Source organism: Hipposideros armiger, unplaced genomic scaffold (genome assembly GCF_001890085.2).
Source record: "Hipposideros armiger isolate ML-2016 unplaced genomic scaffold, ASM189008v1 scaffold_252, whole genome shotgun sequence".
In the NCBI taxonomy this organism is placed as follows: domain Eukaryota; kingdom Metazoa; phylum Chordata; class Mammalia; order Chiroptera; family Hipposideridae; genus Hipposideros; species Hipposideros armiger.
This window is the reverse complement of record NW_017731602.1, coordinates 1,242,293-1,255,702: the sequence shown is the minus strand read 5'-3', so window position 1 is coordinate 1,255,702 and position 13,410 is coordinate 1,242,293. Positions and strand designations below refer to the sequence as shown.

Genomic DNA, 13,410 nt, shown 5'->3' with positions numbered 1-13,410 from the left:
TCACTATTTTGATTTTTAATATATTTTCACATTTAAACAGATTAAAAAAGAAACAAACACAAATGCAACACTACATATTTTTCTTTTGTCTCCCCTACCCCCCAAAAAAAGATTTTAACGTATCCACACACTATATGACAGATGTTTTGACATTTGTTTAAGGATGCAGCTTTAGGCTCTTACATAATCACTTACATGGTTAAAAAAAAAACCCTTTATTTTTGGGGGAACCCTGTATTTCAACAAGGCTTACCAGGGCTATATATTTGTTAGTTAAAGCTTCTTACAGTCAGGGACCTTCCATGTCTTTTTCATTTTTTCAAACTGTCCCCACCCATATGTTAGAAAGGAGACTGAGAATTGGATAGACATATGAGTAAGTTAACTCTCTCCAATATCTGTAGACCTGAGATAAAATGAGTGGAATATTAATACCATAGAAACTGTGGCCTTCGTCAGGCCACAAAAAATAGTAACAAATCCCAACCAATGTGCATGCTTTTGAATTTGTTGGGAATCTGCTACTGTTCTCTGAATGAATGGGCTAAAAGTGGGAAAACTGGGATAGAGCTTCTGTTGGCAAGATCAGTGCATTAGGCTACTATGAAGGAAGCTGGATAGTAAGTTCCTTTGGGCCTTTCTGCCTTGCTTCTAATCTAGGTGTGTCACAGCTCATCTGTCATAACATGTCATAGTTTGTCAGCAATCAACAGAAAATATATAATGAAAATGGATATGATGATTACTTCCTATACAGAGATGTTAAATAATAAAAAAATTCAGTGCCTTGTAGGCTAAGTACAATGCTGTCCTGAAAAATATAGGTTGTGGAATAACCTTAGAAGAGCTCAGTTCATTTTAGTTCAAGCAATTCCTCAGTGCTTTGTATGTGCCAGACCCTTTTAGGCAGTGGGCATATAAAGAGAAACAAGATTATAGTACTAATGCCCTCTTGGAAGGGACCCAAGACACATCTGCCTTATTCCAAATTGTACTTTATGGTAAATGGCATTAAAATGAAGCTTCAATGTTATACGAAAAATTATATTTAGATACATAAATTCTACCTATAATGAAAATGACTTTGCATTACAAACTTTCCAAATTACACTGACAGCCTATTTCTACTATACTGTACCTTTAGCAAAGTAAACAAATATAGAAACCCTTCTGCTAAAAACATAGTAACTACATTTGCTATATCATGACTACTGTTTTCTTTAAAACAATGATTCTTATATTTTATAGGTTTTTAGCAAATAAATAGCTATTATCTACATTAGCTAAGCATAAGGATACGTGTAACTTTTTCTCTGTGAAGGTTGATTGTCCTCCTATCTGATTTTAAGTTAGGCTTCTTCACGTTTATAATGGAATATACCAACTGTACTATATAGCTTGTCTGGTATCTCTCTTAGCCAATAACACAAAATATGGTCACTTAAGATTCTCTGCAGAGGGCTTAGCCTTGAATTCTCTAATACTCAATTCCTGCCAAAACTGTGTTTGAGACAATGATATTCAAGAGACTTGCTTAAGGTACATTTAAATTATCAATTTTCTAGATTTTTCATCTTTGGTTACAGTAAAGTTGTAGGAAGTTATAGTAAAAATCAATGTGGTTTCCTATATAGGTCTTATCACTGAGTCATGAAATAACATTATAATACTATAGGCTTTTTATTTTATTGTATTTTTCTCCTCTCCCTCCATATAAACTTTTATTGATCATCAATAAAAAACTTAAAAATATCAGAAAGAGAAATTAAGAAAACACCCTAATGACAATAGCATCAAAAAGAATAAAATGCCTAGGAATATATTTAACCAAGGAGGTGAAAGATATCTATACTGAAAACAATAAGGCCTTGATGAAAGAAATTGAAGAAGATACAAATAAACAGAAATAGTCTGTGTTCATGGATTGGAAGAATTACTATTGGTAAAATGTCCATTTTACCCAAAGACATCTACAGATTCAGTCAATTTCTATTAAAATTCTAATGGCATTTTTCACAGAAATAGAACAAACAATCCTAAAATTTATATGGAACCAGAAAAGATGCTGAATAGCCAAAGCAATCCTAAGAAAGAACAACGTTGGAGCATCATACTTCCTGATTTGAAACTATATTACAAACCTACAGTAATTAAAACAACATGGTACTGACATAACAGACACATAGCTCGATGGAACAGAATAGGGTGACCAGGAATAAACCCATACATATATAAATATATGGTCAATTAATTTTTGACAAAGGAGTCGAAGTATGCAATGGGGAAAGGATAGTCTCTTCAATAAATAGTGTTGGAAAAGCTGGACAGCCACAAGCAAAAGAATGAAACTGGACTCCTATCATACATGTGACATATAATACTTATGTGGAAGATATGGCCCTTCATGGTAGTTACTGTTTATTGGATAAGAATCCATGTGATTTTACTTCATTTTAATTTCAACCAACATTTTTTTCTAGGAGCTGGGGACATGGTGGTTAGCAAGACAGATGTGGTCACTGACTTCAAGGAGTTTACAATCTAATGGAGGACATGGACACTAAACAAATATTTCACAAATAATTGGCTGTTTACAAGTAAATAATATATGATAATTTCTTTGATATTTATTGCAAGGAAAATATTTTTTCAGATGAGTGTATACGTTTTTGCTTTTCAAGCGAGGAAAATATTGTCGGCTATTATTATTATTATTATTTTCTGTCTTGACTGTAAGGAAGTTAGAAATAAATTTTATGTTAAATTAATGCAGTTATCATACCACAGTCTGATGAACAATTATCTTTATCTGTAAACATCCTTAAAATAAAAATGTTTTAAATAAAAATGTATGCCCACTTTTGTATAAAAGGGTATGAAATTATTACAGAAGTTCCAACTTGGAGTTTTCTCTAAAACCTGTGATGCTACAAAAACAAAAATGAGGATCTCAACTGCTTTAGCCTCATGACAAAAACAAAGCACTGATTAAAATTTCATGGAAGTATCATGGAACATGTTATGTTAAAAAAATCAAAATTTCATAATCTTTTGAAACTCTGCAGTACTTTAATGGTACTTCTAATAGTGCCTAACATTTGGAAGGATTCCACAGTTTGGCTCCTATAAAGTGGTTTTTGACAGCAAATGTGCATGAACCAGAATCGATACTGAAACTTGAATGGGAGCCACTTAGACATTATGATGTTGCCCAAATGTGAAGTGGTTTCCACTGGCAATACCATGATATCGTCTTACTGAAGCATGAAACTGAGTTTGGGGGATATTTAGCTACCAAAGAAGCAGACATTATCTAAGTCTTGATGAGACAGAAAAAAATTTGAGAAAGACTTTCTGGCATTCATTCAGTGGAAAATGAAGACAAGAAGAAGCCAAATAAAGTTAACAGCTCTAAAGAGAGGCTAGAAACTGTGGTGCTCTGGAGTCTTCCTCATCACTGCCATGCTCGCTGATGCCAGTGAGCATTCGCTGAGCTCTCACCATGTGTAAAGCACAATGGCAGCGGCCTTAGTTACAATGGTCTTGAAGGCCGAGGACCTTATATCACGCCTCCTTACAATTCCTTGTGCCTGGCACAGGGCTTTTGAAGATAGCAGAGAGTCAGCAAGTATTTATGGATTGTATGAATGAGACTGCAAGAGGCTTACAATCTAATTGGAAGATAAGGTAGAGGTGACTTCCTTGCTAGAAAAGGATTTTATCTTAACCGGTTTATACTGTTTCTATCTAGTACAGTGTCCAGAACATAACAGGTATCTAAAAATAACTGGTCAATCAATAATGTGCAAATAATTGTATAGACAACATTTACTGAGCACTTATTCTGCTTTAGATGTATTACTACACTGAATTCTCACAATGTGGAAGTAATGTTACTGTCCCCATTTTAGAGGTGGCATAGCTAAAGTCTATAGGGGCTAACTAAGTAATTTGCTTAGTTACCCAGAGAGTAAGCTGTACTGGCAGATTTGAACCTGGGCAGTCTGACTGCAGTTCATACTCTTCACTATCATAACGAACACATAAAAAAGATGAACAACATTGTAAGGTAGCATTTGTTAAAGGGCAGCTGAACAGCAGAGACAATAAATCCTCTAACTTTAGAATCAGAAGTGATTACTGAGGACTGGGTAGCAGGGAGAGATTTAAGAAGAATGTGAAACTCCAGGTGGGTTTTGAAAGAAGAGCAGGAATACTTAAGTACCGAGGAAGCAAGAGGACAAATGAACAAGGGAGTGGACAGAAATGCTCACTGTATTTGTATTTGGGGATGAGAGTTAGACTTACTTGGATAGAATGAAAGAGCTCGTGTAGGACAGTATTAGAAAACCTGATTAGAGATTTAGTAGGAACAAGAGAGTTAAGGACTTAAGAGTTTAGATTTCATGCTTTAGGCATAAGGGGAGCCAACAAAGTTTTTTTCACAAAGAGATGTGAAAACTGCTTTTTAGGAAGATGTGTAGGATATAATAGAGGACAAGAGATTAGAGACAATGAGTCCAATTAAATGGAGGTGAAGAAGATCTGGTCTAGGGTGGTGGCAGTGGAAATGGAGAAGAAATTACGGATAAAAGAGAAAGAAAGGGGGCTGGCCACGTGGCTCAGCTGGTTAAGAGTTGACTTGGGAGCTCGAGCTCTGAGCAGCAGGGATGCCGGTTCGGTTCCCACATGGGTCAGTGACACTGCCCTCTACAACTAAGGTGGTGAACAACAGCTCGATCTGGAGCTGGGCTGCTGTGAGTGGCTGGCGATGGCGTATCCTGCAGTGGGCTGGCGTAAGCTACCGTGAATGGCCGGCAGCCAGCGTGAGCTGCCCTGAGCGGGTCCAATGGCTGGAGACCGATCTGCTTCAGCCGGGAAGAGCGCAATGATCGTAATACCAACATGGGCCAGTGAAGTGACGTCCTCCACAACTAGACTGAAGAACAAAAGGACAGAAACTTGTCTGTTCCGCTGCCCCGATTTCCCCACGCTGTTCCCCTCCCCTAATTCCCCAATAAAACCTTAAAAAACAAAAAAAGAGAAAGAAAAAAACAACTGCCTTGATGGTGGAGAGAGGGCTGAGTCAGCATCTGTATAGCAGATACTGATAATGTCACTGTCAGGAATGTGGATGTTTAGGAAGGAGACTGGGTTTTTGGAAGCTAACATAACTTAAAACACTTAATTCCTATAGGTTTAAGGCACTTATTAATCAAATGACAAACATTTGGATACTGTTATAAGCCAGGAACTAGACCAAGTACAGGTGACAGAATGTTGAGCAGGTAAGATATGGTTCCTGTTTTCACAGACCTTAGAGTTTATGAGAAAAGTGAGGCATTAAAAGTGTAATAACGTTCAGTACAACACCACTCAGGCTGCGCTCTCTGGCTGCTGCCCCACCCCTGCCCTTGCCTCTGGTGCACATTAAAGATCCAACACCACGACTGACTCCAAGTACTTCACGACCAATAAAAAAGGAGAAATCTTTGAATTAAAGGCTGAACTCAACAATGAAAAGAAAGAAAAGAGGAAGGAGCGGTGAAGAAAGTAACTGCTGCTATGACTGTGGGGAAGGATGCTCTCTATTTCCAGATGTAGTGAACTGTATGCAGACCAAAAACCTGGAACTAAAGAAGCTGGCATATCTCTACTTGTTGAACTATGGCAAGAGTCAGCCAGACATGGCCATCACGGCCATCAATAGCTTTGTGAAGGACTGTGAAGATCCTAATCCTCTGATACGGGCCCTGGCAGTCAGAACCATGGGGTGCAGATGGGTGGACAAGACGACAGAATATCTCTACGAGCACCTCCACAAGTGCTTGAAGGATGAAGATCCCTATGTCCAGAAAACAGCAGCAGGCTATTCACAATAGCCAAGACTTGGAAACAACCGAAATGCCCATCGATAGACGACTGGATTAAGGAACTATGGTACATTTACACAATGGAGTATTACTCAGCTATAATGAAGAAGGAAATCATTCCATTTGCAATGATATGGATGGACCTAGAGAACATTATGCTAAGTGAAATAAGTCAGTCAGAGAAAGACAAATACCATATATCACTTATATGTGGATTCTAAAAAACTGAATAAATGAGAAATGTAAACAGAAATAGTTTCAGAGACACAGAAGAAAAACTGAGGGTTGCTAGGTGGGAGGGGGTGGGGATGAAGGAGAAGGGGAAGGGACGAGACAATACAAATTGGTAACTATAATATGGCCTCAGGGATAGAAAAGTCAGTTTGGGGAATATAATCAATAATGTTGTAAATATTTTTTAGGGGGTCAGATGAGCTCATGTCTTGTTAGGAAGACCACTTCATAGTCGGTGTAGAGGCCTGACCACCACACTGTATTTCTGAACTAATGTTGAATAATATTGTATGTCAAATATAATTATATATACATATAGTCATGGGGCATGGAGTAGAGTGTGGGAATGGAGTCAATGGAATTGTAATAGATAAGTATGATACTGGGGGTGGGAGGCAATGGAGGGGGGGAGGGGGGTTGTTTCTGTGTGAAGGGTGAAAAGGATAACTATTGCATTGTTCTGTATACCTGAAACTAACAATAAAAAACAAACAAACAAAAAACCCAACAAAAACCAGCAGCAGTCTGCGTGGCAAAACTCCATGATATCAATGCCCAAATGGTGGAAGATCAGGGATTCCTGGATTCTCTGCGGGATCTCATAGCAGATTCAAATCCAATGGTGGTGGCTAATGCGGTAGCAGCATTATCTGAAATCAGTGAATCTCAGCCAAACAGCAACTTACTCGATCTGAACCCACAGAACATTAATAAGCTGCTGACAGCCCTGAATGAGTGCACTGAATGGGGCCAGATTTTCATCCTGGACTGCTTATCTCATTACAACCCTAAGGATGACTGGGAGGCTCAGAGCATTTATGAGCAGGTAACTCCCCGGCTATCTCATGCCAACTCAGCAGCGGTGCTTTCAGCAGTGAAAGTCCTCATGAAATTCCTAGAGTGGTTACCTAAGGACTCGGACTACTACAACATGTTGCTGAAGAAGCTGGCCCCTCCACGTGTCACTTTGCTGTCTGGGGAGCCAGAGGTGCAGTACGTTGCCCTGAGGAACATCAACCTAATTGTCCAGAAAAGGCCTGAAATCTTGAAGCAGGAAATCAAAGTCTTCTTTGTGAAGTACAATGATTCCATCTATGTTAAACTGGGGACCTTGGACATCATAATTCATTTGGCGTCCCAAGCCAGTATTGCTCAGTTTCTGGCAGAACGAAAGGAATATGCCACAGAGGTGGATGTTGACTTTGTTCGCAAAGCCATGTGGGCCACTGGGCGGTGTGCCATCAAGGAGGAGCAATCTGCAGAACGCTGTGTGAGCACATTGCTTGATCTCGTCCAGACCAAAGTAAGTTATGTGGTCCAAGAGGCGACTGTTGTCATCAGGGACATCTTCCGCAAGTACCCCAACAAGTATGAAAGTATCATTGCCACTCTGTGTGAGAACTTGGACTCGCTGGATGAGCCAGATGCTCGAGCAGCTATGATTTGGATTGTGGGAGGATATGCTGAAAGAATTGATAATGCAGATGAGTTACTAGAGAGCTTCCTGGAGGGTTTTCATGATGAAAGCACCCAGGTGCAGCTCACTCTGCTTACTGCCATCATGAAACTGTTTCTCAAGAAGCCATCAGAAACACAGGAGCTAGTACAGCAGGTCTTGAGTTTGGCAACACAGGATTCTGATAATCCTGACCTTCGAGACCAGGGCTATATTTATTGGTGCCTCTCTCAACGGACCCTGTCACAGCCAAAGAGGTAGTCTTGTCTGAGAAGCCACTCATCTCTGAGGAGACGGATCTTATTGAGCCAACTCTGCTGGGTGAATTAATCTGCCACCTTGGTTCTTGGCCTCTGTGTACCACAAGCCTCCCAGTGCTTTTGTGGGAGGAAGTCATGGCATTCATTGCAAACACTTGCCAATACACCATGGGAGCACTGATGCGGGTGACAGCCCTGTTGGCACCACCACTGCCACCAACCTGGAACAGCCTCAGGATAGCCCCTCTTAAGGTGACCTTCTGGGGGACCTTTTAAACCTTGACCTCAGTCCCCCAGTCAACATGCCACAGGTATCCTCCATGCAGGTGGGGAGTGGTGGATCTCTTGGGAGGAGGACTAGATAGTCTGCTTGGCAGTGACCTTGGCGGGGGCATTGGAAGAAGTCCAGCAGTGGGCCAGTCCTTCATCCTATCATCAGTGCCTGCAACCTTTGCTCCTTCACCTACTCCTGCCATGGTCAGCAGTGGTCTAAATGACCTCTTTGAACTCTCCAAAGGCATAAGCATGGCACCTGGTGAATATGTGGCTCCTGAGGCTGTCTGTTTGCCTGCAGTAAAGGCTAAAGGCTTGGAGATTTCTGGAACATTTACTCATCGCCAAGGGCACATCTATATGAAAATGAACTTCACCAACAAAGCTCTGCAGCACATGACAGACTTTGCAATCCAGTTTAACAAGAACAGCTTTGGTGTCATCCCCAGCACTCCTCTGGCCATCCACACACCACGGATGCCAAACCAGAGCATCGATGTCTCCCTGCCTCTCAAACACCTTAGGCCCAGTCATGAAGATAGAACCTCTGAATAACCTGCAGGGGCTGTGAAAAACAATATGATGTCTTCTACTTCAGCTGCCTCATCCCACTCAATGTACTGTTTGTAGAAGATGGTAAAATGGAGCTCCAGGTCTTCCTTGCAACATGGAAAGACATTCCCAACGAAAACGAATTTCAGTTTCAGATTAAGGAATGTCATTTAAATGCTGACACTGTTTCCAGCAAGTTGCAAAACAACAACGTTTATACTATTGCGAAGAGGAATGTGGAAGGGAAGGACATGCTGTACCAGTCCCTGAAGCTCACTAAGGGCATTTGGATCTTGGCTGAGTTACGGATCCAGCCCGGAAACCCCAATTATACGCTGTCGCTGAAGTGTAGAGCTCCTGAAGTCTCTCAGTACATCTGTCAAGTCTACGACAGCATTTTGAAAAACTAATAGACAGCTCCGGTGCCCTCCGGCCACCCTGTGACCAGTGCAAGCCAAGAACTCTTAACTGGAAGAAATTATATTGCCAGGTAGAATCTGAACCTAAATACACTGAGGCCACCCACCAAGGTAGTGACAGGTCTAACCTGTGATAACATTAGGGCACAACCTGTTGGATGGTTTTAGCTTCCTGTGAACGCTTGTGACCACTGCTTCAATCACTCCCCACCTCTTGCCACCTGCTGCTGCTGCCTGTCCTTACCTGTAGGCTTCTCCATACTTGCCAGTGGCTGGCATTTTTGAGTGTAGTTTGATTATTTTGTAATTGAGAGCTCATTTCAAAAGCAGGAAAAGACAAAAAGTATTAAAGCAAGGAAAAGTGTCACTGAAATGTAAAAAAAACAAGTGTGATAACATTGATGAGTTATTGAATGGTGATAAAATACAGAGTATTATGGGGGCCTATGGTAGGAGCACATATAGAGTTTAGTTTGGGGTTTAGTTGAGGAAGTGACATTTAAGCCATGGGTGATGTTAACACTTTGGTGCCCCATATCAGAGATAGTGATTTGTTTAAGGCAGGTTATATAGCAGAGGTGTCAATGTTAATACCTGCTCACCAACCACCCCTTCTAGCAAAACTATATTGCTTATAAACTGTTTCAAGGGATAGCAGTGGGGCCATCTTTTGAATGTGACCCTGCACCTCCCATCCACAGCTGATTGAGCCAGGGATGGGCAATGATCTAAGTGCAGCCAGTTCATAGGACCATCACCTATAGTCTAAAGCAAGGAGATGAGAAAAAAAATTTTTCTTAAGAATCTGACTAAAAGAAACCAAGAGATTGATGGAGGACTCTAGCTGAAGTAAAGTCACAACTGTAGAGACATTAAGGCCATGCATTTGTCAAAGTTCTGTGTGGGCAGAAACAGCAAGAAAGAAGGAGAAGCTGACTAATATGTTGTGAATAGAGGAATTAGAGAGAGACACAGAGATTCCTCTACAGAAATATTATATGTCTCATGAGAGACAAACGGCAAGAGTAGCTTTTTTTTACTACAGTATTAATTGTCAATGACTTTCCAATCACAAGACAATCAGTACCCTCACAATAACCCATACTGGATCTATTTTACATTAGAGAAACATTATAAAGTCTAAATGGCTTAAATTAAAATTTCAGCAGAGATCAGTTCTTATACATTTTCTGTAGGAATCTTTTTTAGGATACAAACTATAAATTCAATCCAAGTTAGCTGAGTGGGTCTCTACGCCTAGTAGACAAAGGGGCTTAATTAAAACACATTATCCCCTCAGGATAATGGTAAACTAAAAAGGAGACACTGTATTGAGTTCAGCTACCAGGGTAAATAAATTATGATATATAAAAACAAATCTGTTTGCTACCTTTAAATGTCTTTAATTGTCATAATTATAGCATGCCTATCTCAACACAGATGCATATGATATATTCTTAGGAAAACTGCCACAACTGTTGATACTTATACTCAAGTGTTATATTTGTATGCTGTATACCATACACACATACACAAAATATATTTATATATATGTAACTAAATATCCTTAGGAAGACATCAATTATACAAATGTACAAACAGAATTATATGACTTCCTCATAATTCTGCATGCATGCCAGAAACACTGAGATGATAATCCCAATATTATTAGTATCTGTTCCCCTGCAGCCTCCCAAGTGCATCACTGGGTAGATAGATGGTAGATGGGATTAAGCAACTCTGCTCTTAATAACTTCATCTTTTGAGTTTTACCCACGCTCTCTTATTCTGTGAGCCAATCTCTATTTTCTTCAACTGTGCTTTCTCTAGTCACTCTTCTGGTTAAAACCAAATATAAACAACTGCAATCAATCAAGCGATAAAACAATTAGGTTATTTGTGCCAAACTTATCACAGACTAAAACTATGAACTTTTCTATAAAGTTAATATTTGGGAATAAGGGTAAGGTGGCTGAGACAGTAGTCCCTGTTCCCTGAAGGAAAGCTAAAAGTTTCCTCCTAGTTCTTCCTTTTCCATTTGGACTCGTCAGTGAATTACTTCAGCCTAGGAAAGGATGAGAAGGAAAATGAGGAGAAAATGAGAAAAGAAGAGATTTTAACTGGTCAGGGGAAGGGGATAAGTAAGTTGAATATAGGCCCATCTCTTTCCTGTTCCACGCAAAGGAGGCTGCAGGATGGACTGCGCAGGGAAAAACTGGACTAAGACCACTTATGACAATGAAGTGGGGCTGTCTTCCTTCCAGGTCTGGGCTGAGCTTCAGTGGTGGTAAGTGGAGCAAAGTGTGAAAGGAGAAGGGCCGGGAGATCACCTTACTATTGAGGTCTTGGTGACAATGAACTCAAGGTAGTTTATATATGGTTAATGATAAGTATACTCGAAATAAATTGTGGGTTGTTTTCTTAATGGAATATCAAATGTCGCAATGCAATAGGTTTTTGTCTAAGTGAAAGTAATTTGTTTCCAGATATAATTTCTTCAATAGTGAAGAAAACTTTCTTTTTAAAGGAATGATGGTAATATTTTATAATGCTAACTGCATTATTTAAAACTCATGTAATTTTACTGGCTTACCTTAGAGATACTGTGAGTTCAATTCCAGACCATTGGAATAATGTGAATATTGCAAGAAAGTGAGTCACATGAATGTTTGGTTTCCCAGTGCATATAAAAGTTATGTTTCCATTATGCTCTAATCTATCAAGTGTACAATAGCATTATGTCTAAAAAAATGTACATTCCTTTAATTAAGAAAACTTTACTGATAAAAAAAATGCTAACCATTATCTGAGCCTTCACTGAGTTGCAATCTTTACTTGTATGCAGGTGGAAGATCTTGCTTCCATGTTGGTGGCTGCTGCCCTGTCAGGGTGGTGGCCGCTGAAGGATGGGGTGGTTGTGGCAATTTCTTAAAATAAGACAACAATGAAATTTGTCGACTCGACTAACTCTTCCTTTCATGAATGATCTCCATGTAGGATGTGATGCTGTTTAATAGCATTTACCCACAGTAGAACTTCTTTCAAAATAGAAGTCAATCTTCTCAATTCTTGCCACTGCTTTATCAATTAAGTTCATGTAATATTGTAAATCGTTTGTTGTCATTTCAACAATTTCACAGCATCTTCACCAGGAGTAGATTCCATCTCAAGAACCACATTGCTTACTCATCCATAAGCAACTTCTCATTGGTTAAAGTTTTATTATGGGATTGCAGCAACTCAGTCAAATCTACAGGCTCTATGTCTATTTCTAGTTCTCTTGCTATTTCCATTATGTCTGCAGTTACTTTCTCCACTGAAGTCTCAAACCCTTCAAAGTCATCCATGAGGGTTGGAATCAACTTCTTCCATGCTTGTTAATGTTGATATTTCGACTTCTTCCCATGAATCATGAATGTTCTTAATGGCATCTAGAATGGTGAATCCTTTCTATAAGTTTTTAAATTTGCTTTGCACAGATCCATCAGAGGAGTCACTATATATGGCAGCTCTAGCCTTATTTATTTATTTATTTATTTAGCTGAGCCATCCTGCTACCTGTTGGCAGCTCAGCGGCTGCTCAGCTCGGGCGGGACTCGAACCGCTGTTGCTCAGAGCTCAAACTCTTGAGCGAGCTCTTAACCAACTGAGCCACTCGGCCGGCCCTTAGCCTTATTTCTTAAATAATAAGATGTATTTCTTAAATAATGTATTCCTTAAATAATAAGACTTGAAAGTCAAAATTACTGCTTGATCCATGGGCTGCAGAATGGATGTTGAGTTAACAGGCATGAAAATAAAATTAAAATCTTTATACATCTTTACCTTGGGTAACCAGGTGCATTGTCAATGATAAGTAATATTTTGAAAGGGACCTTTTTTTCTGAGCAGCAGATCTCAACAGTGGGCTTAAAATATTCAGTAAACTATATTGCAAACAGACGTGCTGTCATCCAGGCTTTGTCTTTCCATTTATAGAGCACAGGCAGGGTAGATTTAGAATAATTCTTAAGGGCCCTAGGATTTTTGAGTGGTAAATGTGCACTAGTTTCAATTTAAAGTCACCAGCTGCATTAGCCCCTACAAGAGAGTCAGTTTGTCCTTTGAAGCTTTGAAGCCAGGCTTTGCCTTCTCTCTATCTATGAAGGTCCTACATAGCATCTTCCTCCAATAGAAGGCTGTTTCATCTACATTGAACATCATATCTGTTGTTTAGTGCAGCCACCCTCATTAATTATTTTAGCTAGGTCTTCTAGATAACTTGCTGCAGCTTCTACACCAGGACTTGCTCCTTTACCTTGCACTCTTATGTTATGAAGATCGAGTGCCCGGCTAGCTCAGTC

General features: G+C 39.7%; 1 protein-coding gene, 1 long non-coding RNA gene and 1 pseudogene across 6 annotated transcripts in view; 2 read left to right on the top strand and 1 right to left on the bottom strand.

Moving 5' to 3' along the window:
* The window catches only part of LOC109389957 (uncharacterized), a 43,483-nt gene extending 40,721 nt beyond the window's left edge, over nucleotides 1–2,762 (top strand). Inside the window, exon 3 of the long non-coding RNA XR_002125486.1 lies at nucleotides 2,481–2,762. This is a non-coding gene — a long non-coding RNA (uncharacterized LOC109389957). The remainder of the gene's footprint in view (nucleotides 1–2,480) is intronic.
* ARB2A (ARB2 cotranscriptional regulator A) overlaps nucleotides 1–13,410 on the bottom strand; it is a 450,108-nt gene that overhangs the window by 31,912 nt on the left and 404,786 nt on the right. The gene's annotated exons all lie outside the window — the stretch shown is intronic.
* Nucleotides 5,278–9,077, top strand: LOC109389946 (AP-1 complex subunit beta-1 pseudogene; annotated as a pseudogene).